Genomic DNA, 17,210 nt, shown 5'->3' on the forward strand with positions numbered 1-17,210 from the left:
AAAAAGTGGGAATTTCAATGGACAGCTGCATTTTGGTTTGTGCATTGTTGGAGGGAGCGCAAGCAAGGTAGGTTTGCATTAAAATGTGAAAAATACAAACTCCCCCTCATGCCTTCACACACTTAGAAAAAAACAAACATTTTAACACATTAATAAAAATGCTCTGAGCATGCAGTGGGAGAAGGAATTGTAACACATGGTTTCTGTTCAGTAAGTGGTCATCATAGTTGCACCCAGTGCTATTTTTCTGGAAAAAGAGGTGCCGGAACTCACCACGAATCCCTCCCTTGTTCTCCTATAATGGTAATGATACCCACCTGAGAAGTGCCGGAACTGAAATCCAGTGAGTTCTGGCTGGGGAAAAAAGCCCTTGTTGCACCAAAGCAGTGACACAAACACAAAGGTGTTCCTAACTGGACACTTATGGCATCAGGTGGTGAGTTGCATGTGCTGTTGTTTTTTGAAATCATTTTTGTTTGATTTTACAAATATAAGTTTATAACAATCCAAATACATATCCATATACAGTGGTACCTCAGGTTACATATGCTTCAGGTTACATACACTTCAGGTTACAGACTCCGCTAACCCAGAAATAGTACCTTGGGTTAAGAACTTTGCTTCAGGATGAGAACAGAAATTGCGCAGCAGTGGCGCAGCGGCAGCAGGAGGCCCCATTAGCTAAAGTGGTGCTTCAGGTTACGAACAGTTTCAGGTTAAGAACAGACCTCCAGAACGAATTAAGTACTTAACCAGAGGTACCACTGTATAGAGATTACTCAGAATCTTGAGGCTTCCCCCCCATCCCCTTCATGGGTCCTATTGTTAACATTTAAAACTGCATATTATAATCCATATTTTATATCAGTCCATATTGTCCATAGCATTTGTTACATTACAAGTGTGGTTAAAATCCTGCTAGTTTTTTCATCTGTTTGCAGTGGTCTCCTAATTGGATTATAAATTTTCCCATTCTTTTTTTAAAGCTTTTGTCCTCTTGGTTCCTGAGCTTTCCAGTCAACTTTGCCATTTCAGCATAGTCCATCAACTTGATTTGCCATTCCTCTTTGGTAGGTTTTATTTTATTTGTTTTTTATCTTGTATTTTGGAAATGTACATCCAGTTTTTTTCCCTTTAAATTTTTTAGAGAGTGAGGCCCTAAGCTAAAGCTTGTTTAGCTTATACGTAAATCCGGCACTGGCTATACCAACCTCTGGCATGTGGCTTTCAGACTGAAGAAGGCTCCTCACCCCTGCTCTATCTACTACTGGAGCAGAGGAACTTCCTTCCACCGATGGGGAGTGTTGAAGTGAGGGTAGCATCAGAGGACGTGTGCTGTCTTGCCGTTCAAAATGAATGTTGGTTTCTGCTTTCCTTCACTGTGCAGCGAAAGGGCTTGTCACGAGACAGGTGTTTACATTCCACAGTCTGTACTGTTGGAGTTTCTCACGGGAAAGGGAGACTGGATGTGACGTACACTGGTTTCCTGTTTTTCACTGTACTTTGCTGTTTCACTTTGTGATTCTCTCCGAGCTGTCGAGGAGAGAGGATGCATTTTTCTGCTCCGGCAGAGGCAAGATGTCTTTCTGTAATATACCAGCTTTGAACTGTAAATAAAGCAATATAGAGTATGCAGCACGTACTCCTCATCCTTGCGCTGGGCACGAGACTCTGCTTTAAATCAACACGTGGTTATGGGCTCCAGAAGTCGAATCGGAGTGCCGGCAAAGGATCGGAATGCAGAGGGACAGGTCGGATCGGAATCTGCTCTGCGCGTAAAAGTGATTGATGAGGTATGTGCTACTGCTCCGGGCAGCCTGCCAGCTTCTAGTTAATGGCTTTATGGCTGGACTTTGAACTTTCAAAGCCGTTTTGCCGGGAATAGGCAAAAGGCTCCCAGGCACAAGTTACTATGCTGGGGAAATCGAAAGTAACTTTTAAGTGCGCTTTTGGAATAAGGCAGCTGCAGCAGTGACGCAGCAAGATTTAAAGCAGCATATATGACGCTGAAGGCTAATGCCAGAGTCATGATGGCCCTTCAGGATGCTTGTGGGATTCCTAAACTCAACAAGAAAAATTATGCCGACTGGGTTCTGTATGCAGAGGCAATTCTGCGGAAAGAGGGTTTGTTTGAGGTGATTACAGAAACCCCCCCAGCTCCAGTTACAGATGCATGGGAAGCTAAGGATTCCAAAGCAAGGGGAACTCTTACATTGATAGTATCCCCAGAAGAGCTCTGTCTATTGCGTGATAAGACCTCAGCCAGAGAAATTTGGGACGCTTTGAGAGAAGCTCACTTAAGGACAGAAGCTGGGTCCACTATGTTTTACTTTAACAAGCTGCATAATATGGCTCTTGCTGAAGGTGGAGATGTGCGTTTACATCTGATGGAGATGCAAAATCTGAGACATGAGCTGCAACAGAGAGGACTCAACTTTCCAGAGGCTGTGTATTCTTTCATGATACTACAATCTTTGGGTTCAGGTTGGGAGTCTGTTGCAACCCAGATTGCTGTGCAACCAACCGCTCAGCTAACAGTGGACTATGTAACTGCCGTGATTTTAAATGAAGCAGATCGCCGGGGTGCTAGCTGCATGGGCAAGGGGGAGTCTTCACAGACGTCATCCCATAGTGCAGTGGAACCACCAGATGGCGCCAAAGCTTTGAAGGCAGTGAAATGCTACTCGTGTGGACGTCTAGGCCATATGAAGAGGGAATGCAGATATCCCAGGGCCAAGACAGAGCAGCGCAGCGAAAGCTCATCGCGCGGAAAAGGCCGAGGCAAAGGCAAAGGTCCGGTGTCTAGGACAACGCAGCACAAGGCTATGGTTTCACGCTTCACTCCAAAGGTTGCAGAGGTCCAGAAGACGTCTAGATCTTTCTTCGTTGTTGATTCAGCGGCAACCCACCACATGTGCAATGATAAGAGACTGTTTGTGTCTTTTACACCGCAGGAAGGTGCGATTCACCAGGCGGATGACCACACTATTCCCAGTAAAGGCTACGGAACTGTTGTTCTTCACAGTTTGGACTTATCGATACAGAATGTGCTTTACGTGCCAGGCGCCAAGCATAATCTGCTCAGCGTTGGACAGCTGAATGAGCGGAACATTGACGTTTCCTTCAAGAACAAGAAGTGCATCATCACAAAGAAAAATGATTATGTATTGCATGCTGAATATGTTGATCGTTTGTTTGTTTTGTATTATGATGATGTTGAAAAGGATGACACTTGTTGCATTGCAGGTTCTAACAAAAGTTTGCATGCAGAATGTATTCACGATTTTCATAGAAAATTTGGTCATTTGCATTTTGAGGCAGTATCTAAAATGCCTGCCTTGGTTGAAGGTATGACTATTAAACCCTGCAGGTACCACATGAAGTGCAAAGCATGCGCAGCAAACAAGGTGAAAATGGCTGCGAAAGGTAAGGTGTCTAGTAGGCAACCTACAGAACCATACCAGGTTGTTCATGCTGATTTAGTTGGACCACTAGCGCCCTCTTTGGGTGGAAATAGATACTTCATGGTTCTCATTGATGCATTTTCTAGATATATTTTTGTGTACAATCTCAAGCAGAAATCAGAGGCTTTTCCTAGGTTCAAGGAATTCTGTGCTTGGTTGGAAAATGTGCATGGTAAGAAGATAAAGACTCTTTTCACTGATCGCGGGGGGGAATTCACTTCTCAGCAGTTTGAAGCTTTTCTGACTGAGAAAGGAATTCAACACGATTTGTCTAGTCCTCGCTCGCCATGGCAGAATGGACTTGCGGAACGGGCAAATCAGACATTGCTTCAAGGGTTAAAAACCTTGCTGCATGATGCCAATCTTCCAGAGAGTTATTGGGCCGAATCTCTCTCGTGTTTTGTTTACAGTTACAATCGCAGGTTATCTTCAGCGATTGGTTGTACCCCCTATGAGAAGATGTTTGGCAAGAAGCCATACATCAAACACATGAAGATTTTTGGTTCTGACATGTGGGTTCACTCACCACAAAATTCCAAGTTAGACAAGCGTGGATTGCATGGTATCTTTCTAGGTTATCAGAAAGGGTCTTACAGAATAATGATGACTGACTCTAAGACAATTAAGCTCACGAGAAGTGTTGAGTACAATGCAAAGTGGGGGGAGAATGTGGGAATTTTCCAATGTTATCCTGATGACGGTGATGAGACTGAGGATAGTCAAAAGCAACCACAACAACCCACACCCACTGATGAAGGTTCTGAGTCTGAATCTGAAACTGAATCGGGTGATTCAGGGGATTTCAAGAGTGCGAAAGCCTCTATGCGACCCTCTGAAAGCTCTGATCAAGAATTGGAGGAACCATTGTTCACAGTAGGTCGTTTTTCTCCTAAGAAGGAAGAGGAGAGTGTTGAAGACTTAAGACTAATTCGTAGGTCACAGAGAGCCACAAAAGGCAGACCGCCAAAGAGATTTGCTGATGAGTTTGCTACGATAGCAGTAACAGCTGTTAAAAGCTCCAAGAAGGTATTTGAACCTTCAAGTTTCCAAGACATCCAGGGTTTGGATTCAAAGGAAGCTGAGCCATGGTTAAATGCCATGAAGGCTGAGCTTGATTCCTTAGAAAGGAACAAAACATGGGAGCTAGTTCCAGTAGTTCCAGGAATGAAACTGCTTGGAAGCAAATGGGTCTTCAAAGCGAAGACAGATCAAAATGGCAAGATAGTCAGACACAAAGCCAGATTGGTAGCCAGAGGTTTTGCACAGGTACCAGGTGAAGACTATCACGAGACCTATTCACCCACAGTGAGATATGAAAGCATTAGGCTTATGCTCAAGCTAGCTGCAGAGGAAAATCTACACATTAGTCACCATGATATTAACACAGCTTTTCTGTACGGATCTCTGGATGAATCACTTTATATGCTTCCACCTGATGGCGTACAGGTAAAACAGGGATTTGTTTGTGCTCTGAAGAAATCCCTTTATGGTCTCAAACAAAGTGCACGGTGTTGGCACACAAAACTCACTGAAGTATTGTTTTCTCTAGGTTTTCAGCAAGGGAAAGCTGATCCATGTGTATTTGTCAAAGAGGAGGGGCAAAAGAAACTGTACTGTTTGTTTTATGTTGATGATTTGTTATTCTTTTGGAAAGATGTCGCAATGTACAATAACGCCCTAGCTCAACTGAAAGAGCACTTTGACATGAAAGATCTTGGTGAGGTAAACAACTACCTATCTCTGGAAATAGAGAGAGATCAAGATGGTAACATTCTAGTACACCAGTCACGGAAAATTGCTGATGTGTTAAGCAAACTAAATCTGATGGATGCTAACCCTGTAGACACACCGATGACAACAGGTTATCAGGTAGATGACACTGAAGAAGCATTTTCTGACACTACACTGTACAGAAGTGTGCTAGGCAAGCTAAACTTCATTGCCAGATGTTCAAGACCAGACATTGCTGTTAGCTGTAATTTGCTAAGCAGACAAGTCAACAATCCTAGTGTCACGGATTGGAAAGCTCTGAAACGCATAGCGCGGTATTTGAAAGGCACTATGCATTACAGACTGAGATTTAACAATCAGAAGTCTGGTGGTCTTGAGATATTTGCAGATGCAAGTTTTGGAAGTGACACTACAGACAGGAAAAGTACGTCTGGAGTTTGCTACATGTACAATCAAGGTCTGTTTGATTGGTCATGCAAGAAGCAAACAACAGTTAGTTTAAGTACTTGTGAAGCCGAACTGAATGCACTATCGTATTCACTTAAGGATTGTGAATGGTTAGTACAATTGTGCAAAGATATGAAAATTCCTGTCAAATGTCCAATCCAGGTTTACCAGGACAACAAAGCATGTTTGGCTTTGCTGAAGTCTGAAGGTTGTAAGCAAAGCACGAAGCACTTGCAATTAAAGTTGCAGCATGCTAGGGAATGTATTCAGAAGGGACTCGTAACGGTGTCCTATATGCCAGGTAATGAAATTCCTGCTGATGTATTGTCCAAGATTGTATCAAGGGATCAACACTGTACCTATGTGCAGAAGTTGGGTTTGTACTGATATTGTACGAACACGCTGCCCAGTGATGTTCACAGAAAGGGGGAGGATGTTGGTTTCTGCTTTCCTTCACTGTGCAGCGAAAGGGCTTGTCACGAGACAGGTGTTTACATTCCACAGTCTGTACTGTTGGAGTTTCTCACGGGAAAGGGAGACTGGATGTGACGTACACTGGTTTCCTGTTTTTCACTGTACTTTGCTGTTTCACTTTGTGATTCTCTCCGAGCTGTCGAGGAGAGAGGATGCATTTTTCTGCTCCGGCAGAGGCAAGATGTCTTTCTGTAATATACCAGCTTTGAACTGTAAATAAAGCAATATAGAGTATGCAGCACGTACTCCTCATCCTTCCGCTGGGCACGAGACTCTGCTTTAAATCAACACGTTCCACCTTTTGTGCAACAATGCATTATAAAAGGAAGCAATGTCTGCAGCCGGAACACTAAGCTGAGCCACAACGACTCTTTGTTAGCGCCAGTGCCTTTTATTTTAACAGTATTTCTTAAGCACCGGGACTCAAGAACTGTCAGTCTGCATATGCAGGGTGGAATATTCCTGCCAAGCTACTGGGGAGTTACATGCTGTGTATAAATATCAGAATGTACTTGCTTTCCATCTCGCCTCTGAAGCCAAATTTCTCTCAGCCAGCCAAGGGACTGTGTGGCCCTCCTGCTGAGATAGCTGGGGGTCTCAACCTCCTTTGAGAACATCAAGTCTCTCAGCTGCCACCCGTCTCACCTAGCTTTCCCCCCGCCCCTTAGGAGTTTGTAATTCTAAGCATGCCGTGCTCAAACAGGCCCCATCACGCAAGATCCTTTTGCACTCATGAGCTTCTCAGGCTAGTTCAGTACTTTGGGTTTCTTTGAGAGGGGATCTCTTTGTTCATGACTGAGAAACTCATGCAACTCCAGAACAGCATTCCAAGTAGATGCTGTGAGCCACATTGAGCATGGAAAGGCAGCACACAAGTAAAATTATGTATGTATGTATTCTTTGTTTCTTGTTCCAGAAGGCGGTGGGTACAGATTTTTCCTCAGGGTTTACTCCCAAAGCCACAAGGCAGTGGAGGTTTAGGATCAGAGTTTTCCTTCTCCTAGATGGGCTATGAAGTGTAGGTGGGTTCCCATGAGGCAAGACACAGTGATAACAACAAGAACCTTGATTGAATTAACAGAACTGAACAACAGGGGCAAAGCAACTGCTTACATACATTTCTGAAGGCCTGGCCCACTCCCAACATGATTGGCTATCTAAACTTCCAAGCTGCGAATCATAACTGAGTTTAAGGGCCAATGGCAGAGGCCCAAAACCTGTGATTGGATATCATGTATCAAATGTTCTGTGATTGGATATCATGTATCGAATCAGAACACAGGGGCTCATGAGCTCAGGCAAACACAGACCACTGAATACATAACAGGCTACCTTCCCAAGTTGACGAGCCCCATTTGCCCCTCACTTCCCTCTACAGCATGTGCAGAAACTGCCTTCTTGACATTTGGAGTCCACTGTTGGTCTCAGCTGCTCAATCTGCCAGAGCCTGTCTTTGCCTGCAGGGGAAATCCCTAACTGACCGACAGCCTGGGACTGTGGGCATAGCTGGGAGGTGGGGGGGGGAGCTGCCCCCTGGATCAAGTAAAACAATACAAATATTTGATTAACTGGCCAATCACCTTGGTTCTGCTCCCCCCTAACAACAGTCCTGCCTCCACTAATGTAAATCCTGGCTACTTCCATGTCTGAGACACACCGGCTACTCTCACCTGGTTTAGCCACCCAGTCAAAGCCATTCCTGGGATGTGTCTGTTGACACATGCCGACAGCTTCTAGGAGCCATAGAGTGCAGGGTGGGGACAAAAGGTGGACAAACTACTCCAGAAGGAGCACATTGTGTCCCCCACCAGAGGTACAAACCAAGGGAGAAATGCTGGCTCCCTCGGCCTGAAAGCAGAGATGAGCGCCACACCCCATAGTCAAATTTAACTGGACTTAACTGCCCAGTGGTTCTTGACCTTGACTTTTACTACTGTGCCCCTAACACCACATACACCGTACCCAAATCCAGAGCAGAGTCCCTAAGGATGGGTGGCTGGCACCTTGTACGCCGCCTTCTGGTAACTTCTGCGGTCAAGAAGGTGCCAAAGGTATCACTCTGCTTTCCTTTAGACCACATCAGTGAGGTTGAGAGGGAGGTCCAGCCCAGGGCCTCCATACACACTGCTCAGGCCTGCACCCAGGGAGGTTACTTCTGTGCTGCTAGCACAGCAAAAGCAAGGCAGAAGAGGTTATTAGTGCATGTGCTTGTATATGTGTGCGGGCTGGGAGAGGGGATTTGTCTACAGGTATATGTGTGGAGTATGGGACACAGGTGGCGCTGTGGGTTAAACCACAGAGCCTAGGACTTGCTGATCAGAAGGTCAGCGGTTCGAATCCCCACAACGGGGTGAACTCCCGTTGCTCTGTCCCAGCTCCTGCCCACCTAGCAGTTTGAAAGCACATCAAAGTGCAAGTAGATAAATAGGTTGCTCTGGTTCGCCAGAAGGGGCTTAGTCATGCTGGCCACTTGACCCGGAAGCTCCCTCGGCCAATAAAGTGAGATGAGCGCCGCAGCCCCAGAGTCGGCCACGACTGGACCTAATGGTCAGGGCTCCCTTTACCTTTACCTTATATGTGTGGAGTAGAAGGAAGTGTGGAGGGTGTCAGTCCTTAGTCTCTCTCTCACACACACCGTTCTCATCTACTATCACAGGTGACATCCAAGGCTCAAAGGTCACTCTGCCATGTGCTGAGCCCTGACAGGTGTTTGAAAAGCAGCAAACACCTCCCCAGAAAAAGCAGCAAACCCAGGAGAGTTATTGAGCCCCGTAATACGTAGCTAGAGGGTCATGACATTCTCGGGCCAGGGCTAAAACCCAGCTCCGATAGAAAACTGCCTAAGAAGGAATGAGAACTGAATTTCAGTCATGGAACTCATGCCCACGTTGTGTTTCTCAGGCAACTGAGACACTTGAGTGGTGGGTGGTAGCTAGCAGTTTCAGCTGTATCCAAGAAACCAAGAAAATCCCAGTCCTGTGTGTGTGTGCATGCACGCAATTTGTGACTACATTTAAGACAGGCTGGTGTAGTTCAACTCAGGCTGACCGAAAAGCAAAATGCTTCAGAAGGCCAATAAAACAGCATAGTCATGCAACAAAGGGGCGGAGGCTGGAATCGAATTTGTTTGGCCCTTTCTGGCAGAGTGACCTGCCATTTTGTGTGCTCTGTAGAGGCGGTAGCTGACATCTGTTGATCTTTTTCTGCTTCCTGCTCACTGCACAGATTACGGTTTTTTACCTGTGGCAAATCGGTTCCCCCCAGAGATAGCTGAAATCCCTGCTGGTGTTACGGCGCACTCACAGTTAGGAATTTTGATAAACGATTTGATGTGTAAAACCTTTGGGCTGATTAAGTATGAAGAGCTCCATTGCTTTGGCATCCAGACGGATGCTTGCTATGCTGTTTTGACCAGCTGGTGGGGAAATTGGGGGGGGGGGGGAAGCTTCACGCTAATTAACAAGAAGCTTGGCAATCATTATTTATTACCCTCCTTTCCACACACCCCACCCCCAAACTTTGTCGTGAAAGGGGAAAAGCTACGTAACCCTTTGAATTTCAGAAGTGGGCTTTGCTGTTTGAGACTTCCACACAACCTATTTAGCATTCATCCTGATTTGTTTGCATGGAGATTAGACAATGTTGGCTATTTAATGAGCATTTGTTTATATTTGTTTGCAGAGAGGCTAGATGACATTGCTTCGAAGCAAGTGTTATCTCACACTTTCCAGGGCATTTTCCTTACTGCAAAAAGTCTAGCCTTTCAGAGGAAATGGATTTGTTGCGCTAGACATCCTAATCAACCATAATTGTGCAACCTGAATTTGCCAGATTGTGACAGTGTCAGTGAAAGTCTGGGCATGCCGTGACTGTAACTGCTGGGGGAAGACATGCTCTCAGTCCCAAATTTGGGGGGGTGTCTGTCTTGTGACTAGAAATAACCATCCAAAGAACAACAGCACTGAGAACAATTATATGCCAGAACAATGAGCATACAGATGAAATAGAATCCAGAATGTAAAACCAAAGGAACATTTTTATAACAAGTTATTGTACTCTGACTGTTCCACCTAAAACCAGCAATTTCCAGCATGCCAGGACACGCTGTGGTGCTGAGAAATGATTTAACGAAAGGACACAAGGCTTTTGCAAGCACAAAGACAGAAGCTGTGGAGAAGCGTACTCGTTGTGTCCTTGGGACTTAAGACTCTGTCATAGATTCAGTCAAGGATACGGGTGGCCCTGTGGGTTAAACCACAGAGCCAAGGGCTTGCCTGTCAGAAGGTCGACGGTTCGAATCCCCGCAACAGGGTGAGCTCCCGTTGCTCAGTCCCAGCTCCTGCCAACCTAGTAGTTCGAAAGCACGTCAAAGTGCAAGTAGATAAATAGGTACCGCTCTGGCGGGAAGGTAAACGGCATTTCCGTGTGCTGCTCTGGTTTGCCAGAAGCAGCTTAGTCATGCTGGCCACATGACCCAGAAGCTGTACGCCGGCTCCCTCGGCCAATAAAGCAAGATGAGCGCCGCAACCCCAGAGTCGGTCATGACTGGACCTAATGGTCAGGGGTCCCTTTACCTTTTATAGATTCAGTCAGACTATATGTTAATCTAGTCCAGCATTGCTTGCTCTGACTGCCAGCAGCTCTCTAGAGTCTCAAGAAGAGAGTCTTTCCCATCACCTGCTCTCTGACCCATTTTAAGTGGAGATGCCAGGGAGTGAACTTCTGAATACACAACATGTGAACTACTACTGAGCATGACCGGATGCTCTGATCTTGCCTTTTTGGGGTGGCGGGTATTTTGCCTGTCACTCTAAGGTAAAGGTAAAGGGACCCCTGACCATTAGGTCCAGTCATAGAATTGTACAGTTGGAAGGGTCCCTGAGGGTCATCTAGTCCAACCCCCTGCAATGCAGGAATAGCAATAATCGCTTCCTCTGTGCCAGGTTCAGAACAGAGGCCAGCGGGCCTCCATTGCCCCCAAGCACAGATCTAGACAGCTTCCTGAAGCACTCCAAGACCAGGAAATGCCACAAAACCCATTATTTTATTACAAAGACCTCACTCAAGATGGTGTGGCTGTCTTGCATCGGCAGGGACTGGACTAGATGAAATTTGAGTTCCCTTCCAGCTCTATGATACAGTGGGGTGGTTCCACCCGGAGCAGTGACTCGCACAGCAACAAACACAAATCCTCTGAGAATGGATCGTTCTTATTCTTACACACTTGAAAGTAAGGCTCTCCTGTACCGTATTTGAGAGTGAAGTGGTTTTGCTTCAGAAAAAAAGTATGTACCCGCGGGTATGAGAAGTTAGAAAACATTGATCTAAACATAACTCTGATTTGACTGTGCCTCACAGTCCTGGGATTATTTATCTTTTTTTTTTTATTTAAAGAGGAAATGTCTTCTGATTATGATGGGGTTCCCCAACAAATGCCTTCACAAGTATAGAGAGTTGGGTTCTCTGAAAGACCAACTGCCCTGAGACTGCCTACTAATGTGTTTTGGTAAGTGTGTTATTAAAAAAAACTCACTGGCTACCTCAGGTGTGGATAGCTTGTTATAAAGAATAACTCATGTTGTGGACAGATGTCCCGATCCAGTATCCAGGCCAAATACATGGGACAACTCATATGTAACTATGCCAGCTTGCGACCAGGCCATTCCCAGTAATACCTCAAGGTGGACAAGCATCTTCTATGGTCAATTTGGCCTTCCTGTTTCTTTGGCCTGGTGATTTACTTCAGGCCCTTACTGTTTCTGTCCCCTTTTCTCCTTTTCTTAAATTCCAACAGTGGCACATTCTTCAACATTTTCCCAGAATCACCACAAAACTTTTTACATGCTTATTTTGCTCTTTGGATACCAACCATGGTCACACGGAGTCTTTCTCTATGTGGTGCAGTGATGTTAATGCAGAAACACTCCTATCTGGACATTTCAGCAGCCCATTGGGTTGTTGCCCGAGGGATGATAACCTCAGCACTAGTTTGGATAGCACCATATAGTCTTCGCCTTCTGTTTTTTTTTTATCAGCAACTGAAGTTTAAGCTTGAAGTCTTTGAAAGCGTTGAAACAGAGACATTCGAGACAGCTGCTTTTTAGGCAGTCTAACAATCAAAGCTTGAAGCAACTGCTCCTTCGAGGAAGAGGCATGTTTTGCTTCACTGTGACGTCTTTGGACAGTTGTCTCATTCTCATAGCATCTGTTTTCCGTGTCTTGTAGGTGGTAGCTGCTTTCGAGTGAGAATCCGGTTTGTGTGTGTGGAAAACCATGGTTTATCAGCATGCTTGACATAGAGTTTGCAATCAATGGCTAACAAAGTCTTGACTGATGCACCAACTCTTGGGGGGTGAGCTGTCTTCGGACCCCTCAATATTTGTTTGAAGAGGGTCTGGCACCCTCTATGTTGAGGGGGCCAAGCATGCCGCCACGGAAGGCTATACCAGGCTGCACAGCCTTGGGAGACACTGCAGGGACTGGTCTTGCTACTCCATGTTTTGGGATTGGACAAGGAAGGCTCAGGATGGTTGTTTTGCATTCTCTAAAATGGGATGAAGTTTCAAGAGAAGCATTTCCTTTGTGGGGTGAATGTCAGGAGCTTCCTTGTGGGAGTAGCTATAAGCAATCAAAAGAGAAGAGAAGGGAAATTGGGGTCTGGGGTGGTCTACTCCTTAAGTCTCTTCTTGGTGAGAGATCTTTCATATACCTTTCCAGTCTTTGAGAGGAGACACTTGCCATATTCCTGAAAGTTGCAAACACTTCCCTTTGTCATTCTCAGTTTCCCCAGTAAGTGGTCAGCTACACAATTGTTTTGTTTTTACTCTTGCAAAGACATTGTTTCTCATTAGATGACTGGTATCTCTTCTTTTTTTTTCATTTTTGGTGTTCTTGCCAAGATACCTTTTATTTATGGGAACAATGGGTAAATTGGATTGTTGTGTTTACTGATATTTTAGAGCAATATTCATTTGTACAGAGCATATCTGGCCAAGTGCACCAACGGTATCACCCTCATTCCTCTTGGGAATTAAGCTTGAGACTTCAAACCCCCACCCCCCTTGCGCCATTGTAAGATGTAACTTCCATTAAAGGAAGGAAGGAAGGAAGGAAAGAAAGAGAATGATTGTATAAATGGCCTAACCAGCTATTAAGATCTCAGTGTGGAGCAGCAAGGTTTTCCTTGATTTTGTAAAAGGTTTCTAAAATGGCATATCACTTTGTTCTTGATCGCATCTTACTGGAGCCTGAATTCTCATTACTGCTCCGTCTGACAAAATGGTTAGTCAAAGCCTTCACTATTCCATACTTAAAAAGGAAAATATGGCCAATATGAAACATGGGAAGCAATGAGGCAACACAAAGAATATCCTTCTCTTATTACTAAATTGTGGTCACTGTTAAGAAACTCGCCTAGATTGTGGGTGTTATGTACTGAAGTGCCAACCAAATTGATGGCCATTCCTTGAGTTCTGTCCTGTGCTGCTGGAGGAACCAGTCTTGGAACTTGAACTAGCCAGAGCACTCCTGAAAGTGCTCTGGCTAGTTCATGGAGGAAAACAGCAGAGGGGTGATATATTCTAGGCATTACTATTCTAGCCACCCAGAGTGGCTGTGGCAATCCAGTCAGATGGGCAGGGTATCTCAGCTAAAGCATCCATGACAGATAGCCATCCAACCTCTGCTTAAAAACCTCAAAGGAAGGCGAGTCCTAAACTTTTCAATAATCTAAGTGATTGCAGTTCTCTCCTTTCAGACGGTGGGCAGTAGTGGTACGCGGTCTGAAACCAAAAGCAAATATTATTTTAAGGTCGGTGTTACGTGCTGAAGTTCTCACCCTGGGCCAGCAGGGGGATACTGTAGATAGTTCTGGTCCACATATGCAAATAAGGGATCGAAAGTGACATTCAGTGATTGGATAGTTACAGAAAATGGTTACTGTTGCGTTCTAGTGGAGCTCTATATAAGCAGGCTGGCTGAACCCTTCAGTTCAGTTCTGTTCTGGCCTGTGAATAAACAAGAGCTGTTTGAAGAATCACTGTGTCATCTGATATGTTCACCCACAACTTAACAGTGGGCTTTTCCACCCACCTCAGGAAATACAGGCACCATCCTGTGGGTTCACAACAACAGAAAATCTTCCATGTCCAGCAGCTGATTTGGATAGGCTGAAATCCAGCAAAGGTATGGGGAAGCATTGGCCCTCCAGGTGGTGCTGAACTACAACTAGCAAGCATGGTCAGTAGCCAGGGAGGATGAGAGTTGTAAAAGGCAAAAGGTTCCTCGCAATGGGTATAACAGATTGGTTACAAATGTGATTTCAAAATCAATATTAATTTTGGTCTTACAACAGGAATAGGGAACTGTCACAGGAGTCAGTAATCACAGTTCGAAGTCAGAGTTGCCTTTATTAGCAAAAACACCATCTCTACAGACTTGGTTGAGTGTCAGGCCTAATGAGCAGAGCAGCTCGTTCCTGGTTGTCTTATTCTATGAAAATCAGTTGATAAGATTGAAAGTCCCTGCCTCTCCACAGGTGTCTAATACCCTTCCTCTCCAAGGCTTTCCCCAAGTACCCGCAGACTATGTCTGCATGCAGCCAACCTCTCCTCTGCCCTTTTCGGGCCTCTTCTGGTTCTGGGAGACAATTATTGCAGCAGGAGGGGGAGACACCCATGACTCATCAGCAGCCTGACTCATCTCTACTTCTGGGACTCCCTCCCCCCACACTCCTGCTTCAGCTTTAACCTCTTATTCTGGACTTCTCTCTGCCACAGACTCTCCCAGCTCACTAAGCCCTGTTACCTCTTCAACATCCGACACCTCGTCTTCCCAATCTTCTCTCTCTGGCCACTCATCATTGTCCCACCAGCCCTCCCTGGGCTCTGAGCCTTCTTCCCTTGGGGGTTCCCCAGCTGGTTCCTCCTACTGTTCCTCTGTGTCCAACCAGTCCGTCCATGACAGGAACCTTAACCCCAGAGGCCACGTATTCCCAAGATCTCTGTCCGGCCTTGAGAACCTTCCCAAGCCACACACCTCACTGATCCTGCTTCCTGCCTTCCTCAAACTACTTTGCCAGGCTGAAATACAGACTTGTAGAAGGGCAATGTCTCTTGCTTGCCAGAATGGGGTGTGTGTGTGGAAATCTCCGGCTTTTGCATGGCTGGGATGTAGCCTAACATACAAAGGGTAAGAGGTGAACCTGTTGCTCCAATCACGTTGCCTCTGTTTTTGTAAGTACAGTTGGAAGTACCTTGGAAGTCGAACAGGTTAGTTCTCAAACGTTTTGGCTCCCGAACGCTGCAAACCCCAAAGTGAGTGCTCCAGTTTGCGAACTATTTTTGGAAGCAGAATGTCCAGTGGGGCTTCCGCAGCTTCTGATTGTCTGCAGGAGCCTTCTGCAGCCAATTAGAAGCCGTGCTTTGGTTTCTGGACATTTTGGAAGTTGAATGGACTTCCGGGACAGATTCTGTTCCACTTCCAAGGTACGACTGTACTTGTAGTAAAATATCCTTTTCAAGTTTTCAGATCTGTTGTCCAGTTAATTGGGGCCTCTTTATACTCGATCAAAAGGTTTGTATTCATGGCCGTACTAGTGGCACTGTTTCTGCCTTGGACCCCTGCTTGGGTTTATGTGAAATATGAGTCCTGGCAATCCAAGAATCTCACCAGACAAAACAGATGACGAGTGGGAGGATTGTGATGTGGAGCAACCAATATGTGCTATTATTCAGATTTGCTTCTCCGTCCTTGCCGGTAAAATGAATAAGTGCTCATCAGGTGCTTCGACCAAGCCAAGAACCTCATGCGAAAGGTTAATAAGGGTCACCTCTCTGAATCTTCACCTGTCGTAATTCTTCCTGGCAAGAGCTAGATTCTTAGAGATATGCGAAATCATTAAAAAAGCTCCAAGGAGTTCTTTAAAATTTTGCTGGGAAGGTTCATGCCAATAAAAACGACCCTTCAATGAGCCCATCTTCCCTTCTCCTTAACAGCTTGGAGCTATTTTAAAATATTCCACAAGGGGGTATCTCTTTTCAAGTTAGCCTGCAGTGACACTGCAGTGCCAGTCATTAAAACAAGTGACCTTGCTAGCTAGGAATATATTCGTGCCAACGAATGTTTAACTGTGTCAAAGGCCCTTGTGCAAAATAACGGAGGAGGACTAAAAGGAATAATGCATAGTTATTCTCTATTAGGGACGAGGGTGGTGCTGTGGGTTAAACCACAGAGCCTAGGACTTGCCGATCAGAAGGTCAGCGGTTCAAATCCCCACAATGGGGTGAGCTCCCGTTGCTCGGTCCCTGCTCCTGCCAACCTAGTAGTTCAAAAGCACGTCAAAGTGCAAGTAGATAAATAGGTACCGCTCTGGCGGGAAGGTAAACGGTGTTTCCGTGCGCTGCTCTGGTTTGCCAGAAGCGGCTTAGTCATGCTGGGCACATGACCCGGAAGCTGTACGCCGGATCCCTTGACCAATAAAGCGAGATGAGCGCCGCAACCCCAGAGTTGGTCATGACTGGACCTAATGGTCAGGGGTCCCTTTACCTTTACCTTTATTCTCTATTAGGATGATTAAGAATAATAATGAATGTTGTTATTATCAGTTCTGATTATTATTTATGAAGACTCCGAAGCTTTATATGCTGGATGCTCCCATCAGCCCCAGCTAGCTCAGCCATGTTGCCAGCAGCTAATGTTTGGCGCAGTCCAATACCCGCTGCAGGGCCACAGATTCCCCTTCTCTGTCCTAGGAAATAAAGTTTCCTGATTGGTAGAGGATAGTGAGAACAAGCTGATGACTCAGTCCTTCAGCTCTCCTCCTATGAGATGGAGCCAGGGTGGAATGGCTGGTGAAATGTGAGAAATGGCCGTCGCCTTGGCTTTGGTGCGTTACACACATAAGGCAAACGAGTTTGCCAAACCTCCTTATTAATTTGACGCTGTGAGCAGCCATGAAACATTTAGAGTCTGTATGAAATATTCAGATTCCTGTGTGGCGATTTTTGAAAGGCTGTGTGCATAATTTAAAGGTAAGTGTAATAACACCAACGTCATTAGTGCTCAATTTAGGGAGGCAGGAACAGAACTGGAACA

Source organism: Podarcis pityusensis, assembly GCF_964106645.2.
Source record: "Podarcis pityusensis genome assembly, chromosome: 17".
In the NCBI taxonomy this organism is placed as follows: Eukaryota; Metazoa; Chordata; class Lepidosauria; order Squamata; family Lacertidae; genus Podarcis; species Podarcis pityusensis.